Source organism: Eubalaena glacialis, chromosome 1 (genome assembly GCF_028564815.1).
Source record: "Eubalaena glacialis isolate mEubGla1 chromosome 1, mEubGla1.1.hap2.+ XY, whole genome shotgun sequence".
NCBI lineage: Eukaryota > Metazoa > Chordata > Mammalia > Artiodactyla > Balaenidae > Eubalaena > Eubalaena glacialis.
Genome location: NC_083716.1, coordinates 93,162,475 through 93,183,563, shown reverse-complemented (window position 1 = coordinate 93,183,563; position 21,089 = coordinate 93,162,475). Strand labels below are relative to the sequence as shown.

Here is a 21,089-nt window from a genome sequence, read left to right as displayed (position 1 = left end):
GCCGCCCGCCCAGGCAGGGCAACGGCGGCCTCGGGTACCAGGGGGGTGGCGGAGGGTTCGGCGACCTCCCAGCCCAGGGCGGGCGGGACCCACCAAACCGTTCGGCGCTTGGCGCCCCGCCCCAGATCCCGCACGTCGCTCACAGGGACGTGGCCCCGGAGGCTTCAGGGCCCGGGGCCCGCGGTCCCTTGGGCCTCCCCTCTGCCCGCCCACGCGGCGCTAGGCGCAGCCCAGCCGCAGCCCGGGCCGGCCCTCCTGCCCGACGGCAGTCGGCCCTTAACCCACTGGGAGCCACCATTGAGTCGGCACGGCCCCTTAGCCCCAGCAAGGCCACCCTTGCCCCCACGCCACCCGCCGAGCACAGGACCCGGCGCCTTGTGGCCGGCCGGCCCGGAGCACCGGCCCCGGCCCCCGCCCCCGCTCCCGCCCCCGGCCGTGGCGAAACGGCGGAGGGGGGGCTTTTTCCGGAGGGAGCTGTGGAGAGACACACCGGCAGATAGGTGGCTGCGCCGGGGCTGGGCGCTAGTGGGGGCGGCCAGGTGCAGGTCAAGGGGCTCGCGGGCCGCACGGCCGGCACCCGGGCCTGAGGCGGAGTCTGGGTTCAGGCCAGCCACCCCGGGAGCGGCTGGGATGCGGCTGCCTTCCAGGGCCGCCTTCTGGCCGCCTGGCCGGCCAGGCAGGCGGAGAGCGCCCCCTCTGGCGCGCTGTGGTGGGAGGGGCCGGAGGAGGTGGGGCCTGCAGCGGTGCCCGGCGGGGGCGGGGGCGGGGGCGGGGGCGGAGGCGGCGGGCGACTAAAGGAGAAGGCGGAGCGGGAGGCAAAAAGCCTACAGCACCCGGTATTCCCAGGCGGTCTCCCATCCAAGTACTAACCAGGCCCGACCCTGCTTAGCTTCCGAGATCAGACGAGATCGGGCGCGTTCAGGGTGGTATGGCCGTAGACGCAGGAGGGGCCCGCGCGGTGCCTCTTGAGGCCCAGCTTCGCTGGCGCCTGCGCCTTACCGCCATGCCGGCGGCCAGCCCTCTCTGGCAGGGCCCTGCCGCCCGCCCAGGCAGGCGACAGGAGGCCTCGGGGACCCGGGGGTGGCGGAGTGGTGGGCCACCTCGCAGCCCAGGGCGGGCGGGACGCTCCAGGCCCGTCGGCGCTTGGCGCCCCGCCGCAGATCCCGCTCGACGCTCACAGGGACGCGGCCCCGGAGGCTTCAGGGCCCGGCGGCCGCGGTCCCTTGGGCATCCCCCCCTGCCCGCCCACGCGGAGTTAGGCGCAGCCCGGCCACGGCCGGGCCGGCCCTCCGGCCGGGCAGCAGCTGGCCCGAAGCCACTGGGAGCCACCATGGAGTGGGCACGGCCCCTTAGCCCCAGCAAGGGCCCCCTTGCCCCCACGCCGCCCGCCGAGCACAGGACCCCGGCCCTGGTGGCCGGCAGGCCCGGAGAAGCGGCCCCGGCCCCCGCCCCCGCTCCCGCCCCCGGCCGTGGCGAAACGGCGGAGGGGGGGGCTTTTTCCGGAGGGAGCTGTGGAGAGACACACGGGCAGACAGGGGGCTGCGGCGCGGCTGGGCTCCGGTGGGGGCGGCCAAGTGCAGGTCGAGGGCCTCGCGGGCCGCACGGACGGCACCCCGGCCTGCGGCGGAGTCTGGGTCCGGGCCAGCCACCACGGGAGCGGCTGGGGTGGCGGCTGCCTTCCAGGGCCGCATTCTGGCCGCATGTCCAGCCAGCTCGGCGGGGAGCGATCCCTCCGGCGCGCTGTGTTGGGAGGGACGTGAGGAGGTGAGGCCTGCAGCGGTGCTCAGCGGGGGCGGAGGCGGCCTCGGCCGCGGGCCACTAAATGTCAAGGCGGAGCGGGAGGCAAAAAAGCCTACAGCACTCGGTATTCCCATGTGGTCTCCCATCCAGGTACGAAACAGGCCAGACCCTGATTAGCTTCCGAGATCAGACGAGGTGTGGTGCGTTCAGGGAGGTGTGGCCGTAGAATGCAGCGGGGGCCACGGTGTGCCTCTTGAGGCTTAGCTTCGCTGGTGCTGGCGACTCACCGCCAGCCCGGCAGCCAACCCTCTCCGGCGCGGCCCTGCCGTCCGCCCAGGCAAGCGACAGGAGGCCTCGAGGGCCCGGGGGTGGTGGAGTTGTGGGCGACTTCGCAGCTCAGGTCAGGCGGGACCCTCCAGGCCTGTAGGCGCTTGGCCCTCCGCCCCAGAGCCGCTCAACGCTCACAGGACTTGGCCCCGGAGGCTTAAGGGCCTGTGGCCCTCGGTCCCTTGTGCATTCCCCACCCTGTCAATCCACACAGTGCTAGGCGCAGCCCAGCCACGGCCTGGCCGGCCCTCCTGCCCGACGGCAGTCGGCCCTTAACCCACTGGGAGCCACCATTGAGCCGGCACGGCCCCTTAGCCCCAGCAAGGCCACCCTTGCCCCCACGCCACCCGCCGAGCACAGGACCCGGCGCCTGGTGTCTAGCCAGCCCAGCGAACCGGTCCCAGCCCCCGCCCCCGCTCCCGCCCCCGGCCGTGGCGAAACGGCGGAGGGTGGGCTTTTTCCGGAGGGAGCTGTGGAGATACACACGGGCAGACAGGGGGCTGCGGCGCGGCTGGGCTCCGGTGGGGGCGGCCAAGTGCAGGTCGAGGGCTTCGTGGGCCGCACGGACGGCACCCCGGCCTGCGGCGGAGTCTGGGTCCGGGCCAGCCACCACGGGAGCGGCTGGGGTGGCGGCTGCCTTCCAGGGCCGCCTTCTGGCCGCCTGGCCGGCCAGGCCGGCGCGGAGCGCCCCCTCTGGCGCGCTGTGGTGGGAGGGGCCGGAGGAGGTGGGGCCTGCAGCGCTGCTCGGCGGGGGCGGGGGCGGCGGCGGAGGCGGCGGGCGACTAAAGGAGAAGGCGGAGCGGGAGGCAAAAAGCCTACAGCACCCGGTATTCCCAGGCGGTCTCCCATCCAAGTACTAACCAGGCCCGACCCTGCTTAGCTTCCGCGATCAGACGAGATGGGGCACGTTCAGGGTGGTATGGCCTTAGAGGGCAGCCGGGGCCACGGGGTGCCTCTTGAGGCTTTGCTTCGCTGGTGCTGGCGACTTGCTCCCTGCTCGGCGGTCAGCCCTCTTCAGCAAGGCCCTGCCGCCCGCCCAGGCTGGCGACAGGAGGCCTCAGGGACCCAGGGGTTGCATAGTCAAGGGCGACCTCGCAGCTCAGGTCAGGCGGGATCCTCCAGGCCCGTAAGTGCTTGGCGCTCCGCCCCAGGTCCCGCTTGATGCTCACAAGGACGTGGCCCCGGAGGCTTAATGTCCCTTGGCCCTAGGTCCCTCGGGCATTACCAACCCTGTCCACTCACGCAGTGCTAGGCACAACCTAGCCGTGGCCGGGCCGGCCCTCCTGCCCGACGGCAGTTGCCCCGAATCCACTGGGAGCCACCATTGTGTTGGCATGGCCCATTACAGCCAGCAAGGCCACACTTGCATCCACGCCAACTGCCGAGCACTGTTCCCGGTGCCTAGTGGTCGGCCGGTTCGGAGAACGAGTCCTGGCCCACGACCCCGCTCCCGCACTCGGCCGTGGCGAAACGGCGGAGGGGGGGCTTTTTCCGGAGGGAGCTGTGGAGAGACACACCGGCAGATAGGTGGCTGCGCCGGGGCTGGGCGCTAGTGGGGGCGGCCAGGTGCAGGTCAAGGGGCTCGCGGGCCGCACGGCCGGCACCCGGGCCTGAGGCGGAGTCTGGGTTCAGGCCAGCCACCCCGGGAGCGGCTGGGATGCGGCTGCCTTCCAGGGCCGCCTTCTGGCCGCCTGGCCGGCCAGGCAGGCGGAGAGCGCCCCCTCTGGCGCGCTGTGGTGGGAGGGGCCGGAGGAGGTGGGGCCTGCAGCGGTGCCCGGCGGGGGCGGGGGCGGGGGCGGGGGCGGAGGCGGCGGGCGACTAAAGGAGAAGGCGGAGCGGGAGGCAAAAAGCCTACAGCACCCGGTATTCCCAGGCGGTCTCCCATCCAAGTACTAACCAGGCCCGACCCTGCTTAGCTTCCGAGATCAGACGAGATCGGGCGCGTTCAGGGTGGTATGGCCGTAGACGCAGGAGGGGCCCGCGCGGTGCCTCTTGAGGCCCAGCTTCGCTGGCGCCTGCGCCTTACCGCCATGCCGGCGGCCAGCCCTCTCCGGCAGGGCCCTGCCGCCCGCCCAGGCAGGCGACAGGAGGCCTCGGGGACCCGGGGGTGGCGGAGTGGTGGGCCACCTCGCAGCCCAGGGCGGGCGGGACGCTCCAGGCCCGTCGGCGCTTGGCGCCCCGCCGCAGATCCCGCTCGACGCTCACAGGGACGCGGCCCCGGAGGCTTCAGGGCCCGGCGGCCGCGGTCCCTTGGGCATCCCCCCCTGCCCGCCCACGCGGAGTTAGGCGCAGCCCGGCCACGGCCGGGCCGGCCCTCCGGCCGGGCAGCAGCTGGCCCGAAGCCACTGGGAGCCACCATGGAGTGGGCACGGCCCCTTAGCCCCAGCAAGGCCCCCCCTTGCCCCCACGCCGCCCGCCGAGCACAGGACCCCGGCCCTGGTGGCCGGCAGGCCCGGAGAAGCGGCCCCGGCCCCCGCCCCCGCTCCCGCCCTCGGCCGTGGCGAAACGGCGGGGGGGGGGCTTTTTCCGGAGGGAGCTGTGGAGAGACACACGGGCAGACAGGGGGCTGCGGCGCGGCTGGGCTCCGGTGGGGGCGGCCAAGTGCAGGTCGAGGGCCTCGCGGGCCGCACGGACGGCACCCCGGCCTGCGGCGGAGTCTGGGTCCGGGCCAGCCACCACGGGAGCGGCTGGGGTGGCGGCTGCCTTCCAGGGCCGCATTCTGGCCGCATGTCCAGCCAGCTCGGCGGGGAGCGATCCCTCCGGCGCGCTGTGTTGGGAGGGACGTGAGGAGGTGAGGCCTGCAGCGGTGCTCAGCGGGGGCGGAGGCGGCCTCGGCCGCGGGCCACTAAATGTCAAGGCGGAGCGGGAGGCAAAAAAGCCTACAGCACTCGGTATTCCCATGTGGTCTCCCATCCAGGTACGAAACAGGCCAGACCCTGATTAGCTTCCGAGATCAGACGAGGTGTGGTGCGTTCAGGGAGGTGTGGCCGTAGAATGCAGCGGGGGCCACGGTGTGCCTCTTGAGGCTTAGCTTCGCTGGTGCTGGCGACTCACCGCCAGCCCGGCAGCCAACCCTCTCCGGCGCGGCCCTGCCGTCCGCCCAGGCAAGCGACAGGAGGCCTCGAGGGCCCGGGGGTGGTGGAGTTGTGGGCGACTTCGCAGCTCAGGTCAGGCGGGACCCTCCAGGCCTGTAGGCGCTTGGCCCTCCGCCCCAGAGCCGCTCAACGCTCACAGGACTTGGCCCCGGAGGCTTAAGGGCCTGTGGCCCTCGGTCCCTTGTGCATTCCCCACCCTGTCAATCCACACAGTGCTAGGCGCAGCCCAGCCACGGCCTGGCCGGCCCGCCTGCCCAACGGCAGTCGGCCCGAAGCCACTGGGAGCCACCATTGAGCCGGCACGGCCCCTTAGACACAGCAACGCCACCCTTGCCCCCACGCCAACTGCCGAGCAAAGTTCCCGGCGCCTGGTGTCTAGCCAGCCCAGCGAACCGGTCCCAGCCCACGACCCCACTCCCACTCTCGGCCGTGGCGAAGTGGCAAAGGGTGGGCTTTTTCCGGAGGGAGCTGTGGAGAGACACACGGGCAGACAGGGGGCTGCGGCGCGGCTGGGCTCCGGTGGGGGCGGCCAAGTGCAGGTCGAGGGCTTCGTGGGCCGCACGGACGGCACCCCGGCCTGCGGCGGAGTCTGGGTCCGGGCCAGCCACCACGGGAGCGGCTGGGGTGGCGGCTGCCTTCCAGGGCCGCCTTCTGGCCGCCTGGCCGGCCAGGCCGGCGCGGAGCGCCCCCTCTGGCGCGCTGTGGTGGGAGGGGCCGGAGGAGGTGGGGCCTGCAGCGCTGCCCGGCGGGGGCGGGGGCGGGGGCGGAGGCGGCGGGCGACTAAAGGAGAAGGCGGAGCGGGAGGCAAGAAGCCTACAGCACCCGGTATTCCCAGGCGGTCTCCCATCCAAGTACTAACCAGGCCCGACCCTGCTTAGCTTCCGAGATCAGACGAGTTCCGGCGCGTTCAGGGTGGTATGGCCGTAGACGTTAAGAGGGGCCCGCGGAGTGCCTCTTGAGGCCCAGCTTCGCTGGCGCTTGCGCCTCCCCGCCAGCCCGGCGGCCAGCCCGCCCCGGCAGGGCCCCGCCGCCCGCCCAGGCAGGGCAACGGCGGCCTCGGGTACCAGGGGGGTGGCGGAGGGTTCGGCGACCTCCCAGCCCAGGGCGGGCGGGACCCACCAAACCGTTCGGCGCTTGGCGCCCCGCCCCAGATCCCGCACGTCGCTCACAGGGACGTGGCCCCGGAGGCTTCAGGGCCCGGGGCCCGCGGTCCCTTGGGCCTCCCCTCTGCCCGCCCACGCGGCGCTAGGCGCAGCCCAGCCGCAGCCCGGGCCGGCCCTCCTGCCCGACGGCAGTCGGCCCTTAACCCACTGGGAGCCACCATTGAGTCGGCACGGCCCCTTAGCCCCAGCAAGGCCACCCTTGCCCCCACGCCACCCGCCGAGCACAGGACCCGGCGCCTTGTGGCCGGCCGGCCCGGAGCACCGGCCCCGGCCCCCGCCCCCGCTCCCGCCCCCGGCCGTGGCGAAACGGCGGAGGGGGGGCTTTTTCCGGAGGGAGCTGTGGAGAGACACACCGGCAGATAGGTGGCTGCGCCGGGGCTGGGCGCTAGTGGGGGCGGCCAGGTGCAGGTCAAGGGGCTCGCGGGCCGCACGGCCGGCACCCGGGCCTGAGGCGGAGTCTGGGTTCAGGCCAGCCACCCCGGGAGCGGCTGGGATGCGGCTGCCTTCCAGGGCCGCCTTCTGGCCGCCTGGCCGGCCAGGCAGGCGGAGAGCGCCCCCTCTGGCGCGCTGTGGTGGGAGGGGCCGGAGGAGGTGGGGCCTGCAGCGGTGCCCGGCGGGGGCGGGGGCGGGGGCGGGGGCGGAGGCGGCGGGCGACTAAAGGAGAAGGCGGAGCGGGAGGCAAAAAGCCTACAGCACCCGGTATTCCCAGGCGGTCTCCCATCCAAGTACTAACCAGGCCCGACCCTGCTTAGCTTCCGAGATCAGACGAGATCGGGCGCGTTCAGGGTGGTATGGCCGTAGACGCAGGAGGGGCCCGCGCGGTGCCTCTTGAGGCCCAGCTTCGCTGGCGCCTGCGCCTTACCGCCATGCCGGCGGCCAGCCCTCTCCGGCAGGGCCCTGCCGCCCGCCCAGGCAGGCGACAGGAGGCCTCGGGGACCCGGGGGTGGCGGAGTGGTGGGCCACCTCGCAGCCCAGGGCGGGCGGGACGCTCCAGGCCCGTCGGCGCTTGGCGCCCCGCCGCAGATCCCGCTCGACGCTCACAGGGACGCGGCCCCGGAGGCTTCAGGGCCCGGCGGCCGCGGTCCCTTGGGCATCCCCCCCTGCCCGCCCACGCGGAGTTAGGCGCAGCCCGGCCACGGCCGGGCCGGCCCTCCGGCCGGGCAGCAGCTGGCCCGAAGCCACTGGGAGCCACCATGGAGTGGGCACGGCCCCTTAGCCCCAGCAAGGCCCCCCCTTGCCCCCACGCCGCCCGCCGAGCACAGGACCCCGGCCCTGGTGGCCGGCAGGCCCGGAGAAGCGGCCCCGGCCCCCGCCCCCGCTCCCGCCCCCGGCCGTGGCGAAACGGCGGAGGGGGGGGCTTTTTCCGGAGGGAGCTGTGGAGAGACACACGGGCAGACAGGGGGCTGCGGCGCGGCTGGGCTCCGGTGGGGGCGGCCAAGTGCAGGTCGAGGGCCTCGCGGGCCGCACGGACGGCACCCCGGCCTGCGGCGGAGTCTGGGTCCGGGCCAGCCACCACGGGAGCGGCTGGGGTGGCGGCTGCCTTCCAGGGCCGCATTCTGGCCGCATGTCCAGCCAGCTCGGCGGGGAGCGATCCCTCCGGCGCGCTGTGTTGGGAGGGACGTGAGGAGGTGAGGCCTGCAGCGGTGCTCAGCGGGGGCGGAGGCGGCCTCGGCCGCGGGCCACTAAATGTCAAGGCGGAGCGGGAGGCAAAAAAGCCTACAGCACTCGGTATTCCCATGTGGTCTCCCATCCAGGTACGAAACAGGCCAGACCCTGATTAGCTTCCGAGATCAGACGAGGTGTGGTGCGTTCAGGGAGGTGTGGCCGTAGAATGCAGCGGGGGCCACGGTGTGCCTCTTGAGGCTTAGCTTCGCTGGTGCTGGCGACTCACCGCCAGCCCGGCAGCCAACCCTCTCCGGCGCGGCCCTGCCGTCCGCCCAGGCAAGCGACAGGAGGCCTCGAGGGCCCGGGGGTGGTGGAGTTGTGGGCGACTTCGCAGCTCAGGTCAGGCGGGACCCTCCAGGCCTGTAGGCGCTTGGCCCTCCGCCCCAGAGCCGCTCAACGCTCACAGGACTTGGCCCCGGAGGCTTAAGGGCCTGTGGCCCTCGGTCCCTTGTGCATTCCCCACCCTGTCAATCCACACAGTGCTAGGCGCAGCCCAGCCACGGCCTGGCCGGCCCTCCTGCCCGACGGCAGTCGGCCCTTAACCCACTGGGAGCCACCATTGAGCCGGCACGGCCCCTTAGCCCCAGCAAGGCCACCCTTGCCCCCACGCCACCCGCCGAGCACAGGACCCGGCGCCTGGTGTCTAGCCAGCCCAGCGAACCGGTCCCAGCCCCCGCCCCCGCTCCCGCCCCCGGCCGTGGCGAAACGGCGGAGGGTGGGCTTTTTCCGGAGGGAGCTGTGGAGATACACACGGGCAGACAGGGGGCTGCGGCGCGGCTGGGCTCCGGTGGGGGCGGCCAAGTGCAGGTCGAGGGCTTCGTGGGCCGCACGGACGGCACCCCGGCCTGCGGCGGAGTCTGGGTCCGGGCCAGCCACCACGGGAGCGGCTGGGGTGGCGGCTGCCTTCCAGGGCCGCCTTCTGGCCGCCTGGCCGGCCAGGCCGGCGCGGAGCGCCCCCTCTGGCGCGCTGTGGTGGGAGGGGCCGGAGGAGGTGGGGCCTGCAGCGCTGCTCGGCGGGGGCGGGGGCGGCGGCGGAGGCGGCGGGCGACTAAAGGAGAAGGCGGAGCGGGAGGCAAAAAGCCTACAGCACCCGGTATTCCCAGGCGGTCTCCCATCCAAGTACTAACCAGGCCCGACCCTGCTTAGCTTCCGCGATCAGACGAGATGGGGCACGTTCAGGGTGGTATGGCCTTAGAGGGCAGCCGGGGCCACGGGGTGCCTCTTGAGGCTTTGCTTCGCTGGTGCTGGCGACTTGCTCCCTGCTCGGCGGTCAGCCCTCTTCAGCAAGGCCCTGCCGCCCGCCCAGGCTGGCGACAGGAGGCCTCAGGGACCCAGGGGTTGCATAGTCAAGGGCGACCTCGCAGCTCAGGTCAGGCGGGATCCTCCAGGCCCGTAAGTGCTTGGCGCTCCGCCCCAGGTCCCGCTTGATGCTCACAAGGACGTGGCCCCGGAGGCTTAATGTCCCTTGGCCCTAGGTCCCTCGGGCATTACCAACCCTGTCCACTCACGCAGTGCTAGGCACAACCTAGCCGTGGCCGGGCCGGCCCTCCTGCCCGACGGCAGTTGCCCCGAATCCACTGGGAGCCACCATTGTGTTGGCATGGCCCATTACAGCCAGCAAGGCCACACTTGCATCCACGCCAACTGCCGAGCACTGTTCCCGGTGCCTAGTGGTCGGCCGGTTCGGAGAACGAGTCCTGGCCCACGACCCCGCTCCCGCACTCGGCCGTGGCGAAACGGCGGAGGGGGGGCTTTTTCCGGAGGGAGCTGTGGAGAGACACACCGGCAGATAGGTGGCTGCGCCGGGGCTGGGCGCTAGTGGGGGCGGCCAGGTGCAGGTCAAGGGGCTCGCGGGCCGCACGGCCGGCACCCGGGCCTGAGGCGGAGTCTGGGTTCAGGCCAGCCACCCCGGGAGCGGCTGGGATGCGGCTGCCTTCCAGGGCCGCCTTCTGGCCGCCTGGCCGGCCAGGCAGGCGGAGAGCGCCCCCTCTGGCGCGCTGTGGTGGGAGGGGCCGGAGGAGGTGGGGCCTGCAGCGGTGCCCGGCGGGGGCGGGGGCGGGGGCGGGGGCGGAGGCGGCGGGCGACTAAAGGAGAAGGCGGAGCGGGAGGCAAAAAGCCTACAGCACCCGGTATTCCCAGGCGGTCTCCCATCCAAGTACTAACCAGGCCCGACCCTGCTTAGCTTCCGAGATCAGACGAGATCGGGCGCGTTCAGGGTGGTATGGCCGTAGACGCAGGAGGGGCCCGCGCGGTGCCTCTTGAGGCCCAGCTTCGCTGGCGCCTGCGCCTTACCGCCATGCCGGCGGCCAGCCCTCTCCGGCAGGGCCCTGCCGCCCGCCCAGGCAGGCGACAGGAGGCCTCGGGGACCCGGGGGTGGCGGAGTGGTGGGCCACCTCGCAGCCCAGGGCGGGCGGGACGCTCCAGGCCCGTCGGCGCTTGGCGCCCCGCCGCAGATCCCGCTCGACGCTCACAGGGACGCGGCCCCGGAGGCTTCAGGGCCCGGCGGCCGCGGTCCCTTGGGCATCCCCCCCTGCCCGCCCACGCGGAGTTAGGCGCAGCCCGGCCACGGCCGGGCCGGCCCTCCGGCCGGGCAGCAGCTGGCCCGAAGCCACTGGGAGCCACCATGGAGTGGGCACGGCCCCTTAGCCCCAGCAAGGCCCCCCCTTGCCCCCACGCCGCCCGCCGAGCACAGGACCCCGGCCCTGGTGGCCGGCAGGCCCGGAGAAGCGGCCCCGGCCCCCGCCCCCGCTCCCGCCCTCGGCCGTGGCGAAACGGCGGGGGGGGGGGCTTTTTCCGGAGGGAGCTGTGGAGAGACACACGGGCAGACAGGGGGCTGCGGCGCGGCTGGGCTCCGGTGGGGGCGGCCAAGTGCAGGTCGAGGGCCTCGCGGGCCGCACGGACGGCACCCCGGCCTGCGGCGGAGTCTGGGTCCGGGCCAGCCACCACGGGAGCGGCTGGGGTGGCGGCTGCCTTCCAGGGCCGCATTCTGGCCGCATGTCCAGCCAGCTCGGCGGGGAGCGATCCCTCCGGCGCGCTGTGTTGGGAGGGACGTGAGGAGGTGAGGCCTGCAGCGGTGCTCAGCGGGGGCGGAGGCGGCCTCGGCCGCGGGCCACTAAATGTCAAGGCGGAGCGGGAGGCAAAAAAGCCTACAGCACTCGGTATTCCCATGTGGTCTCCCATCCAGGTACGAAACAGGCCAGACCCTGATTAGCTTCCGAGATCAGACGAGGTGTGGTGCGTTCAGGGAGGTGTGGCCGTAGAATGCAGCGGGGGCCACGGTGTGCCTCTTGAGGCTTAGCTTCGCTGGTGCTGGCGACTCACCGCCAGCCCGGCAGCCAACCCTCTCCGGCGCGGCCCTGCCGTCCGCCCAGGCAAGCGACAGGAGGCCTCGAGGGCCCGGGGGTGGTGGAGTTGTGGGCGACTTCGCAGCTCAGGTCAGGCGGGACCCTCCAGGCCTGTAGGCGCTTGGCCCTCCGCCCCAGAGCCGCTCAACGCTCACAGGACTTGGCCCCGGAGGCTTAAGGGCCTGTGGCCCTCGGTCCCTTGTGCATTCCCCACCCTGTCAATCCACACAGTGCTAGGCGCAGCCCAGCCACGGCCTGGCCGGCCCGCCTGCCCAACGGCAGTTGGCCCGAAGCCACTGGGAGCCACCATTGAGCCGGCACGGCCCCTTAGACACAGCAACGCCACCCTTGCCCCCACGCCAACTGCCGAGCAAAGTTCCTGGCGCCTGGTGTCTAGCCAGCCCAGCGAACCGGTCCCAGCCCACGACCCCGCTCCCACTCTCGGCCGTGGCGAAGTGGCAAAGGGTGGGCTTTTTCCGGAGGGAGCTGTGGAGAGACACACGGGCAGACAGGGGGCTGCGGCGCGGCTGGGCTCCGGTGGGGGCGGCCAAGTGCAGGTCGAGGGCTTCGTGGGCCGCACGGACGGCACCCCGGCCTGCGGCGGAGTCTGGGTCCGGGCCAGCCACCACGGGAGCGGCTGGGGTGGCGGCTGCCTTCCAGGGCCGCCTTCTGGCCGCCTGGCCGGCCAGGCCGGCGCGGAGCGCCCCCTCTGGCGCGCTGTGGTGGGAGGGGCCGGAGGAGGTGGGGCCTGCAGCGCTGCCCGGCGGGGGCGGTGGCGGGGGCGGAGGCGGCGGGCGACTAAAGGAGAAGGCGGAGCGGGAGGCAAGAAGCCTACAGCACCCGGTATTCCCAGGCGGTCTCCCATCCAAGTACTAACCAGGCCCGACCCTGCTTAGCTTCCGAGATCAGACGAGTTCCGGCGCGTTCAGGGTGGTATGGCCGTAGACGTTAAGAGGGGCCCGCGGAGTGCCTCTTGAGGCCCAGCTTCGCTGGCGCTTGCGCCTCCCCGCCAGCCCGGCGGCCAGCCCGCCCCGGCACGGCCCCGCCGCCCGCCCAGGCAGGGCAACGGCGGCCTCGGGTACCAGGGGGGTGGCGGAGGGTTCGGCGACCTCCCAGCCCAGGGCGGGCGGGACCCACCAAACCGTTCGGCGCTTGGCGCCCCGCCCCAGATCCCGCACGTCGCTCACAGGGACGTGGCCCCGGAGGCTTCAGGGCCCGGGGCCCGCGGTCCCTTGGGCCTCCCCTCTGCCCGCCCACGCGGCGCTAGGCGCAGCCCAGCCGCAGCCCGGGCCGGCCCTCCTGCCCGACGGCAGTCGGCCCTTAACCCACTGGGAGCCACCATTGAGTCGGCACGGCCCCTTAGCCCCAGCAAGGCCACCCTTGCCCCCACGCCACCCGCCGAGCACAGGACCCGGCGCCTTGTGGCCGGCCGGCCCGGAGCACCGGCCCCGGCCCCCGCCCCCGCTCCCGCCCCCGGCCGTGGCGAAACGGCGGAGGGGGGGCTTTTTCCGGAGGGAGCTGTGGAGAGACACACCGGCAGATAGGTGGCTGCGCCGGGGCTGGGCGCTAGTGGGGGCGGCCAGGTGCAGGTCAAGGGGCTCGCGGGCCGCACGGCCGGCACCCGGGCCTGAGGCGGAGTCTGGGTTCAGGCCAGCCACCCCGGGAGCGGCTGGGATGCGGCTGCCTTCCAGGGCCGCCTTCTGGCCGCCTGGCCGGCCAGGCAGGCGGAGAGCGCCCCCTCTGGCGCGCTGTGGTGGGAGGGGCCGGAGGAGGTGGGGCCTGCAGCGGTGCCCGGCGGGGGCGGGGGCGGGGGCGGGGGCGGAGGCGGCGGGCGACTAAAGGAGAAGGCGGAGCGGGAGGCAAAAAGCCTACAGCACCCGGTATTCCCAGGCGGTCTCCCATCCAAGTACTAACCAGGCCCGACCCTGCTTAGCTTCCGAGATCAGACGAGATCGGGCGCGTTCAGGGTGGTATGGCCGTAGACGCAGGAGGGGCCCGCGCGGTGCCTCTTGAGGCCCAGCTTCGCTGGCGCCTGCGCCTTACCGCCATGCCGGCGGCCAGCCCTCTCCGGCAGGGCCCTGCCGCCCGCCCAGGCAGGCGACAGGAGGCCTCGGGGACCCGGGGGTGGCGGAGTGGTGGGCCACCTCGCAGCCCAGGGCGGGCGGGACGCTCCAGGCCCGTCGGCGCTTGGCGCCCCGCCGCAGATCCCGCTCGACGCTCACAGGGACGCGGCCCCGGAGGCTTCAGGGCCCGGCGGCCGCGGTCCCTTGGGCATCCCCCCCTGCCCGCCCACGCGGAGTTAGGCGCAGCCCGGCCACGGCCGGGCCGGCCCTCCGGCCGGGCAGCAGCTGGCCCGAAGCCACTGGGAGCCACCATGGAGTGGGCACGGCCCCTTAGCCCCAGCAAGGGCCCCCTTGCCCCCACGCCGCCCGCCGAGCACAGGACCCCGGCCCTGGTGGCCGGCAGGCCCGGAGAAGCGGCCCCGGCCCCCGCCCCCGCTCCCGCCCCCGGCCGTGGCGAAACGGCGGAGGGGGGGGCTTTTTCCGGAGGGAGCTGTGGAGAGACACACGGGCAGACAGGGGGCTGCGGCGCGGCTGGGCTCCGGTGGGGGCGGCCAAGTGCAGGTCGAGGGCCTCGCGGGCCGCACGGACGGCACCCCGGCCTGCGGCGGAGTCTGGGTCCGGGCCAGCCACCACGGGAGCGGCTGGGGTGGCGGCTGCCTTCCAGGGCCGCATTCTGGCCGCATGTCCAGCCAGCTCGGCGGGGAGCGATCCCTCCGGCGCGCTGTGTTGGGAGGGACGTGAGGAGGTGAGGCCTGCAGCGGTGCTCAGCGGGGGCGGAGGCGGCCTCGGCCGCGGGCCACTAAATGTCAAGGCGGAGCGGGAGGCAAAAAAGCCTACAGCACTCGGTATTCCCATGTGGTCTCCCATCCAGGTACGAAACAGGCCAGACCCTGATTAGCTTCCGAGATCAGACGAGGTGTGGTGCGTTCAGGGAGGTGTGGCCGTAGAATGCAGCGGGGGCCACGGTGTGCCTCTTGAGGCTTAGCTTCGCTGGTGCTGGCGACTCACCGCCAGCCCGGCAGCCAACCCTCTCCGGCGCGGCCCTGCCGTCCGCCCAGGCAAGCGACAGGAGGCCTCGAGGGCCCGGGGGTGGTGGAGTTGTGGGCGACTTCGCAGCTCAGGTCAGGCGGGACCCTCCAGGCCTGTAGGCGCTTGGCCCTCCGCCCCAGAGCCGCTCAACGCTCACAGGACTTGGCCCCGGAGGCTTAAGGGCCTGTGGCCCTCGGTCCCTTGTGCATTCCCCACCCTGTCAATCCACACAGTGCTAGGCGCAGCCCAGCCACGGCCTGGCCGGCCCTCCTGCCCGACGGCAGTCGGCCCTTAACCCACTGGGAGCCACCATTGAGCCGGCACGGCCCCTTAGCCCCAGCAAGGCCACCCTTGCCCCCACGCCACCCGCCGAGCACAGGACCCGGCGCCTGGTGTCTAGCCAGCCCAGCGAACCGGTCCCAGCCCCCGCCCCCGCTCCCGCCCCCGGCCGTGGCGAAACGGCGGAGGGTGGGCTTTTTCCGGAGGGAGCTGTGGAGATACACACGGGCAGACAGGGGGCTGCGGCGCGGCTGGGCTCCGGTGGGGGCGGCCAAGTGCAGGTCGAGGGCTTCGTGGGCCGCACGGACGGCACCCCGGCCTGCGGCGGAGTCTGGGTCCGGGCCAGCCACCACGGGAGCGGCTGGGGTGGCGGCTGCCTTCCAGGGCCGCCTTCTGGCCGCCTGGCCGGCCAGGCCGGCGCGGAGCGCCCCCTCTGGCGCGCTGTGGTGGGAGGGGCCGGAGGAGGTGGGGCCTGCAGCGCTGCTCGGCGGGGGCGGGGGCGGCGGCGGAGGCGGCGGGCGACTAAAGGAGAAGGCGGAGCGGGAGGCAAAAAGCCTACAGCACCCGGTATTCCCAGGCGGTCTCCCATCCAAGTACTAACCAGGCCCGACCCTGCTTAGCTTCCGCGATCAGACGAGATGGGGCACGTTCAGGGTGGTATGGCCTTAGAGGGCAGCCGGGGCCACGGGGTGCCTCTTGAGGCTTTGCTTCGCTGGTGCTGGCGACTTGCTCCCTGCTCGGCGGTCAGCCCTCTTCAGCAAGGCCCTGCCGCCCGCCCAGGCTGGCGACAGGAGGCCTCAGGGACCCAGGGGTTGCATAGTCAAGGGCGACCTCGCAGCTCAGGTCAGGCGGGATCCTCCAGGCCCGTAAGTGCTTGGCGCTCCGCCCCAGGTCCCGCTTGATGCTCACAAGGACGTGGCCCCGGAGGCTTAATGTCCCTTGGCCCTAGGTCCCTCGGGCATTACCAACCCTGTCCACTCACGCAGTGCTAGGCACAACCTAGCCGTGGCCGGGCCGGCCCTCCTGCCCGACGGCAGTTGCCCCGAATCCACTGGGAGCCACCATTGTGTTGGCATGGCCCATTACAGCCAGCAAGGCCACACTTGCATCCACGCCAACTGCCGAGCACTGTTCCCGGTGCCTAGTGGTCGGCCGGTTCGGAGAACGAGTCCTGGCCCACGACCCCGCTCCCGCACTCGGCCGTGGCGAAACGGCGGAGGGGGGGCTTTTTCCGGAGGGAGCTGTGGAGAGACACACCGGCAGATAGGTGGCTGCGCCGGGGCTGGGCGCTAGTGGGGGCGGCCAGGTGCAGGTCAAGGGGCTCGCGGGCCGCACGGCCGGCACCCGGGCCTGAGGCGGAGTCTGGGTTCAGGCCAGCCACCCCGGGAGCGGCTGGGATGCGGCTGCCTTCCAGGGCCGCCTTCTGGCCGCCTGGCCGGCCAGGCAGGCGGAGAGCGCCCCCTCTGGCGCGCTGTGGTGGGAGGGGCCGGAGGAGGTGGGGCCTGCAGCGGTGCCCGGCGGGGGCGGGGGCGGGGGCGGGGGCGGAGGCGGCGGGCGACTAAAGGAGAAGGCGGAGCGGGAGGCAAAAAGCCTACAGCACCCGGTATTCCCAGGCGGTCTCCCATCCAAGTACTAACCAGGCCCGACCCTGCTTAGCTTCCGAGATCAGACGAGATCGGGCGCGTTCAGGGTGGTATGGCCGTAGACGCAGGAGGGGCCCGCGCGGTGCCTCTTGAGGCCCAGCTTCGCTGGCGCCTGCGCCTTACCGCCATGCCGGCGGCCAGCCCTCTCCGGCAGGGCCCTGCCGCCCGCCCAGGCAGGCGACAGGAGGCCTCGGGGACCCGGGGGTGGCGGAGTGGTGGGCCACCTCGCAGCCCAGGGCGGGCGGGACGCTCCAGGCCCGTCGGCGCTTGGCGCCCCGCCGCAGATCCCGCTCGACGCTCACAGGGACGCGGCCCCGGAGGCTTCAGGGCCCGGCGGCCGCGGTCCCTTGGGCATCCCCCCCTGCCCGCCCACGCGGAGTTAGGCGCAGCCCGGCCACGGCCGGGCCGGCCCTCCGGCCGGGCAGCAGCTGGCCCGAAGCCACTGGGAGCCACCATGGAGTGGGCACGGCCCCTTAGCCCCAGCAAGGCCCCCCCTTGCCCCCACGCCGCCCGCCGAGCACAGGACCCCGGCCCTGGTGGCCGGCAGGCCCGGAGAAGCGGCCCCGGCCCCCGCCCCCGCTCCCGCCCTCGGCCGTGGCGAAACGGCGGGGGGGGGGCTTTTTCCGGAGGGAGCTGTGGAGAGACACACGGGCAGACAGGGGGCTGCGGCGCGGCTGGGCTCCGGTGGGGGCGGCCAAGTGCAGGTCGAGGGCCTCGCGGGCCGCACGGACGGCACCCCGGCCTGCGGCGGAGTCTGGGTCCGGGCCAGCCACCACGGGAGCGGCTGGGGTGGCGGCTGCCTTCCAGGGCCGCATTCTGGCCGCATGTCCAGCCAGCTCGGCGGGGAGCGATCCCTCCGGCGCGCTGTGTTGGGAGGGACGTGAGGAGGTGAGGCCTGCAGCGGTGCTCAGCGGGGGCGGAGGCGGCCTCGGCCGCGGGCCACTAAATGTCAAGGCGGAGCGGGAGGCAAAAAAGCCTACAGCACTCGGTATTCCCATGTGGTCTCCCATCCAGGTACGAAACAGGCCAGACCCTGATTAGCTTCCGAGATCAGACGAGGTGTGGTGCGTTCAGGGAGGTGTGGCCGTAGAATGCAGCGGGGGCCACGGTGTGCCTCTTGAGGCTTAGCTTCGCTGGTGCTGGCGACTCACCGCCAGCCCGGCAGCCAACCCTCTCCGGCGCGGCCCTGCCGTCCGCCCAGGCAAGCGACAGGAGGCCTCGAGGGCCCGGGGGTGGTGGAGTTGTGGGCGACTTCGCAGCTCAGGTCAGGCGGGACCCTCCAGGCCTGTAGGCGCTTGGCCCTCCGCCCCAGAGCCGCTCAACGCTCACAGGACTTGGCCCCGGAGGCTTAAGGGCCTGTGGCCCTCGGTCCCTTGTGCATTCCCCACCCTGTCAATCCACACAGTGCTAGGCGCAGCCCAGCCACGGCCTGGCCGGCCCGCCTGCCCAACGGCAGTCGGCCCGAAGCCACTGGGAGCCACCATTGAGCCGGCACGGCCCCTTAGACACAGCAACGCCACCCTTGCCCCCACGCCAACTGCCGAGCAAAGTTCCCGGCGCCTGGTGTCTAGCCAGCCCAGCGAACCGGTCCCAGCCCACGACCCCACTCCCACTCTCGGCCGTGGCGAAGTGGCAAAGGGTGGGCTTTTTCCGGAGGGAGCTGTGGAGAGACACACGGGCAGACAGGGGGCTGCGGCGCGGCTGGGCTCCGGTGGGGGCGGCCAAGTGCAGGTCGAGGGCTTCGTGGGCCGCACGGACGGCACCCCGGCCTGCGGCGGAGTCTGGGTCCGGGCCAGCCACCACGGGAGCGGCTGGGGTGGCGGCTGCCTTCCAGGGCCGCCTTCTGGCCGCCTGGCCGGCCAGGCCGGCGCGGAGCGCCCCCTCTGGCGCGCTGTGGTGGGAGGGGCCGGAGGAGGTGGGGCCTGCAGCGCTGCCCGGCGGGGGCGGGGGCGGGGGCGGAGGCGGCGGGCGACTAAAGGAGAAGGCGGAGCGGGAGGCAAGAAGCCTACAGCACCCGGTATTCCCAGGCGGTCTCCCATCCAAGTACTAACCAGGCCCGACCCTGCTTAGCTTCCGAGATCAGACGAGTTCCGGCGCGTTCAGGGTGGTATGGCCGTAGACGTTAAGAGGGGCCCGCGGAGTGCCTCTTGAGGCCCAGCTTCGCTGGCGCTTGCGCCTCCCCGCCAGCCCGGCGGCCAGCCCGCCCCGGCACGGCCCCGCCGCCCGCCCAGGCAGGGCAACGGCGGCCTCGGGTACCAGGGGGGTGGCGGAGGGTTCGGCGACCTCCCAGCCCAGGGCGGGCGGGACCCACCAAACCGTTCGGCGCTTGGCGCCCCGCCCCAGATCCCGCACGTCGCTCACAGGGACGTGGCCCCGGAGGCTTCAGGGCCCGGGGCCCGCGGTCCCTTGGGCCTCCCCTCTGCCCGCCCACGCGGCGCTAGGCGCAGCCCAGCCGCAGCCCGGGCCGGCCCTCCTGCCCGACGGCAGTCGGCCCTTAACCCACTGGGAGCCACCATTGAGTCGGCACGGCCCCTTAGCCCCAGCAAGGCCACCCTTGCCCCCACGCCACCCGCCGAGCACAGGACCCGGCGCCTTGTGGCCGGCCGGCCCGGAGCACCGGCCCCGGCCCCCGCCCCCGCTCCCGCCCCCGGCCGTGGCGAAACGGCGGAGGGGGGGCTTTTTCCGGAGGGAGCTGTGGAGAGACACACCGGCAGATAGGTGGCTGCGCCGGGGCTGGGCGCTAGTGGGGGCGGCCAGGTGCAGGTCAAGGGGCTCGCGGGCCGCACGGCCGGCACCCGGGCCTGAGGCGGAGTCTGGGTTCAGGCCAGCCACCCCGGGAGCGGCTGGGATGCGGCTGCCTTCCAGGGCCGCCTTCTGGCCGCCTGGCCGGCCAGGCAGGCGGAGAGCGCCCCCTCTGGCGCGCTGTGGTGGGAGGGGCCGGAGGAGGTGGGGCCTGCAGCGGTGCCCGGCGGGGGCGGGGGCGGGGGCGGGGGCGGAGGCGGCGGGCGACTAAAGGAGAAGGCGGAGCGGGAGGCAAAAAGCCTACAGCACCCGGTATTCCCAGGCGGTCTCCCATCCAAGTACTAACCAGGCCCGACCCTGCTTAGCTTCCGAGATCAGACGAGATCGGGCGCGTTCAGGGTGGTATGGCCGTAGACGCAGGAGGGGCCCGCGCGGTGCCTCTTGAGGCCCAGCTTCGCTGGCGCCTGCGCCTTACCGCCATGCCGGCGGCCAGCCCTCTCCGGCAGGGCCCTGCCGCCCGCCCAGGCAGGCGACAGGAGGCCTCGGGGACCCGGGGGTGGCGGAGTGGTGGGCCACCTCGCAGCCCAGGGCGGGCGGGACGCTCCAGGCCCGTCGGCGCTTGGCGCCCCGCCGCAGATCCCGCTCGACGCTCACAGGGACGCGGCCCCGGAGGCTTCAGGGCCCGGCGGCCGCGGTCCCTTGGGCATCCCCCCCTGCCCGCCCACGCGGAGTTAGGCGCAGCCCGGCCACGGCCGGGCCGGCCCTCCGGCCGGGCAGCAGCTGGCCCGAAGCCACTGGGAGCCACCATGGAGTGGGCACGGCCCCTTAGCCCCAGCAAGGCCCCCCCTTGCCCCCACGCCGCCCGCCGAGCACAGGACCCCGGCCCTGGTGGCCGGCAGGCCCGGAGAAGCGGCCCCGGCCCCCGCCCCCGCTCCCGCCCCCGGCCGTGGCGAAACGGCGGAGGGGGGGGCTTTTTCCGGAGGGAGCTGTGGAGAGACACACGGGCAGACAGGGGGCTGCGGCGCGGCTGGGCTCCGGTGGGGGCGGCCAAGTGCAGGTCGAGGGCCTCGCGGGCCGCACGGACGGCACCCCGGCCTGCGGCGGAGTCTGGGTCCGGGCCAGCCACCACGGGAGCGGCTGGGGTGGCGGCTGCCTTCCAGGGCCGCATTCTGGCCGCATGTCCAGCCAGCTCGGCGGGGAGCGATCCCTCCGGCGCGCTGTGTTGGGAGGGACGTGAGGAGGTGAGGCCTGCAGCGGTGCTCAGCGGGGGCGGAGGCGGCCTCGGCCGCGGGCCACTAAATGTCAAGGCGGAGCGGGAGGCAAAAAAGCCTACAGCACTCGGTATTCCCATGTGGTCTCCCATCCAGGTACGAAACAGGCCAGACCCTGATTAGCTTCCGAGATCAGACGAGGTGTGGTGCGTTCAGGGAGGTGTGGCCGTAGAATGCAGCGGGGGCCACGGTGTGCCTCTTGAGGCTTAGCTTCGCTGGTGCTGGCGACTCACCGCCAGCCCGGCAGCCAACCCTCTCCGGCGCGGCCCTGCCGTCCGCCCAGGCAAGCGACAGGAGGCCTCGAGGGCCCGGGGGTGGTGGAGTTGTGGGCGACTTCGCAGCTCAGGTCAGGCGGGACCCTCCAGGCCTGTAGGCGCTTGGCCCTCCGCCCCAGAGCCGCTCAACGCTCACAGGACTTGGCCCCGGAGGCTTAAGGGCCTGTGGCCCTCGGTCCCTTGTGCATTCCCCACCCTGTCAATCCACACAGTGCTAGGCGCAGCCCAGCCACGGCCTGGCCGGCCCTCCTGCCCGACGGCAGTCGGCCCTTAACCCACTGGGAGCCACCATTGAGCCGGCACGGCCCCTTAGCCCCAGCAAGGCCACCCTTGCCCCCACGCCACCCGCCGAGCACAGGACCCGGCGCCTGGTGTCTAGCCAGCCCAGCGAACCGGTCCCAGCCCCCGCCCCCGCTCCCGCCCCCGGCCGTGGCGAAACGGCGGAGGGTGGGC

At 73.6% G+C, this 21,089-nt stretch overlaps 10 non-coding genes and 10 pseudogenes across 10 annotated transcripts; all 20 read right to left on the bottom strand.

Moving 5' to 3' along the window:
* Nucleotides 1–821: 821 nt before the first annotated feature.
* LOC133101961 (5S ribosomal RNA) lies at nt 822–940 on the bottom strand. The gene has a single exon (XR_009702811.1). It is a non-coding gene; the product is annotated as a 5S ribosomal RNA (ribosomal RNA).
* Nucleotides 941–1,849: 909 nt separating this feature from the next.
* On the bottom strand, nt 1,850–1,968 carry LOC133077060 (5S ribosomal RNA; annotated as a pseudogene).
* A 911-nt stretch (nt 1,969–2,879) lies between these two features.
* Nucleotides 2,880–2,998, bottom strand: LOC133074572 (5S ribosomal RNA; annotated as a pseudogene).
* Nucleotides 2,999–3,915: 917 nt separating this feature from the next.
* LOC133101960 (5S ribosomal RNA) lies at nt 3,916–4,034 on the bottom strand. The gene has a single exon (XR_009702810.1). It is a non-coding gene; the product is annotated as a 5S ribosomal RNA (ribosomal RNA).
* A 909-nt stretch (nt 4,035–4,943) lies between these two features.
* On the bottom strand, nt 4,944–5,062 carry LOC133077052 (5S ribosomal RNA; annotated as a pseudogene).
* A 910-nt stretch (nt 5,063–5,972) lies between these two features.
* LOC133104871 (5S ribosomal RNA) lies at nt 5,973–6,091 on the bottom strand. Its single transcript, XR_009703758.1, has one exon. It is a non-coding gene; the product is annotated as a 5S ribosomal RNA (ribosomal RNA).
* A 918-nt stretch (nt 6,092–7,009) lies between these two features.
* On the bottom strand, nt 7,010–7,128 carry LOC133101957 (5S ribosomal RNA). Its single transcript, XR_009702805.1, has one exon. It is a non-coding gene; the product is annotated as a 5S ribosomal RNA (ribosomal RNA).
* A 910-nt stretch (nt 7,129–8,038) lies between these two features.
* LOC133077045 (5S ribosomal RNA) lies at nt 8,039–8,157 on the bottom strand (annotated as a pseudogene).
* Nucleotides 8,158–9,068: 911 nt separating this feature from the next.
* LOC133074568 (5S ribosomal RNA) lies at nt 9,069–9,187 on the bottom strand (annotated as a pseudogene).
* A 917-nt stretch (nt 9,188–10,104) lies between these two features.
* LOC133101954 (5S ribosomal RNA) lies at nt 10,105–10,223 on the bottom strand. The gene has a single exon (XR_009702804.1). It is a non-coding gene; the product is annotated as a 5S ribosomal RNA (ribosomal RNA).
* A 910-nt stretch (nt 10,224–11,133) lies between these two features.
* On the bottom strand, nt 11,134–11,252 carry LOC133077030 (5S ribosomal RNA; annotated as a pseudogene).
* A 910-nt stretch (nt 11,253–12,162) lies between these two features.
* Nucleotides 12,163–12,281, bottom strand: LOC133104865 (5S ribosomal RNA). The gene has a single exon (XR_009703755.1). It is a non-coding gene; the product is annotated as a 5S ribosomal RNA (ribosomal RNA).
* A 918-nt stretch (nt 12,282–13,199) lies between these two features.
* LOC133101951 (5S ribosomal RNA) lies at nt 13,200–13,318 on the bottom strand. Its single transcript, XR_009702803.1, has one exon. It is a non-coding gene; the product is annotated as a 5S ribosomal RNA (ribosomal RNA).
* A 909-nt stretch (nt 13,319–14,227) lies between these two features.
* Nucleotides 14,228–14,346, bottom strand: LOC133077023 (5S ribosomal RNA; annotated as a pseudogene).
* Nucleotides 14,347–15,257: 911 nt separating this feature from the next.
* LOC133074562 (5S ribosomal RNA) lies at nt 15,258–15,376 on the bottom strand (annotated as a pseudogene).
* A 917-nt stretch (nt 15,377–16,293) lies between these two features.
* Nucleotides 16,294–16,412, bottom strand: LOC133101949 (5S ribosomal RNA). Its single transcript, XR_009702801.1, has one exon. It is a non-coding gene; the product is annotated as a 5S ribosomal RNA (ribosomal RNA).
* Nucleotides 16,413–17,321: 909 nt separating this feature from the next.
* LOC133077015 (5S ribosomal RNA) lies at nt 17,322–17,440 on the bottom strand (annotated as a pseudogene).
* Nucleotides 17,441–18,350: 910 nt separating this feature from the next.
* Nucleotides 18,351–18,469, bottom strand: LOC133104861 (5S ribosomal RNA). Its single transcript, XR_009703753.1, has one exon. It is a non-coding gene; the product is annotated as a 5S ribosomal RNA (ribosomal RNA).
* Nucleotides 18,470–19,387: 918 nt separating this feature from the next.
* Nucleotides 19,388–19,506, bottom strand: LOC133101944 (5S ribosomal RNA). The gene has a single exon (XR_009702800.1). It is a non-coding gene; the product is annotated as a 5S ribosomal RNA (ribosomal RNA).
* Nucleotides 19,507–20,416: 910 nt separating this feature from the next.
* On the bottom strand, nt 20,417–20,535 carry LOC133077007 (5S ribosomal RNA; annotated as a pseudogene).
* Nucleotides 20,536–21,089: the final 554 nt, after the last annotated feature.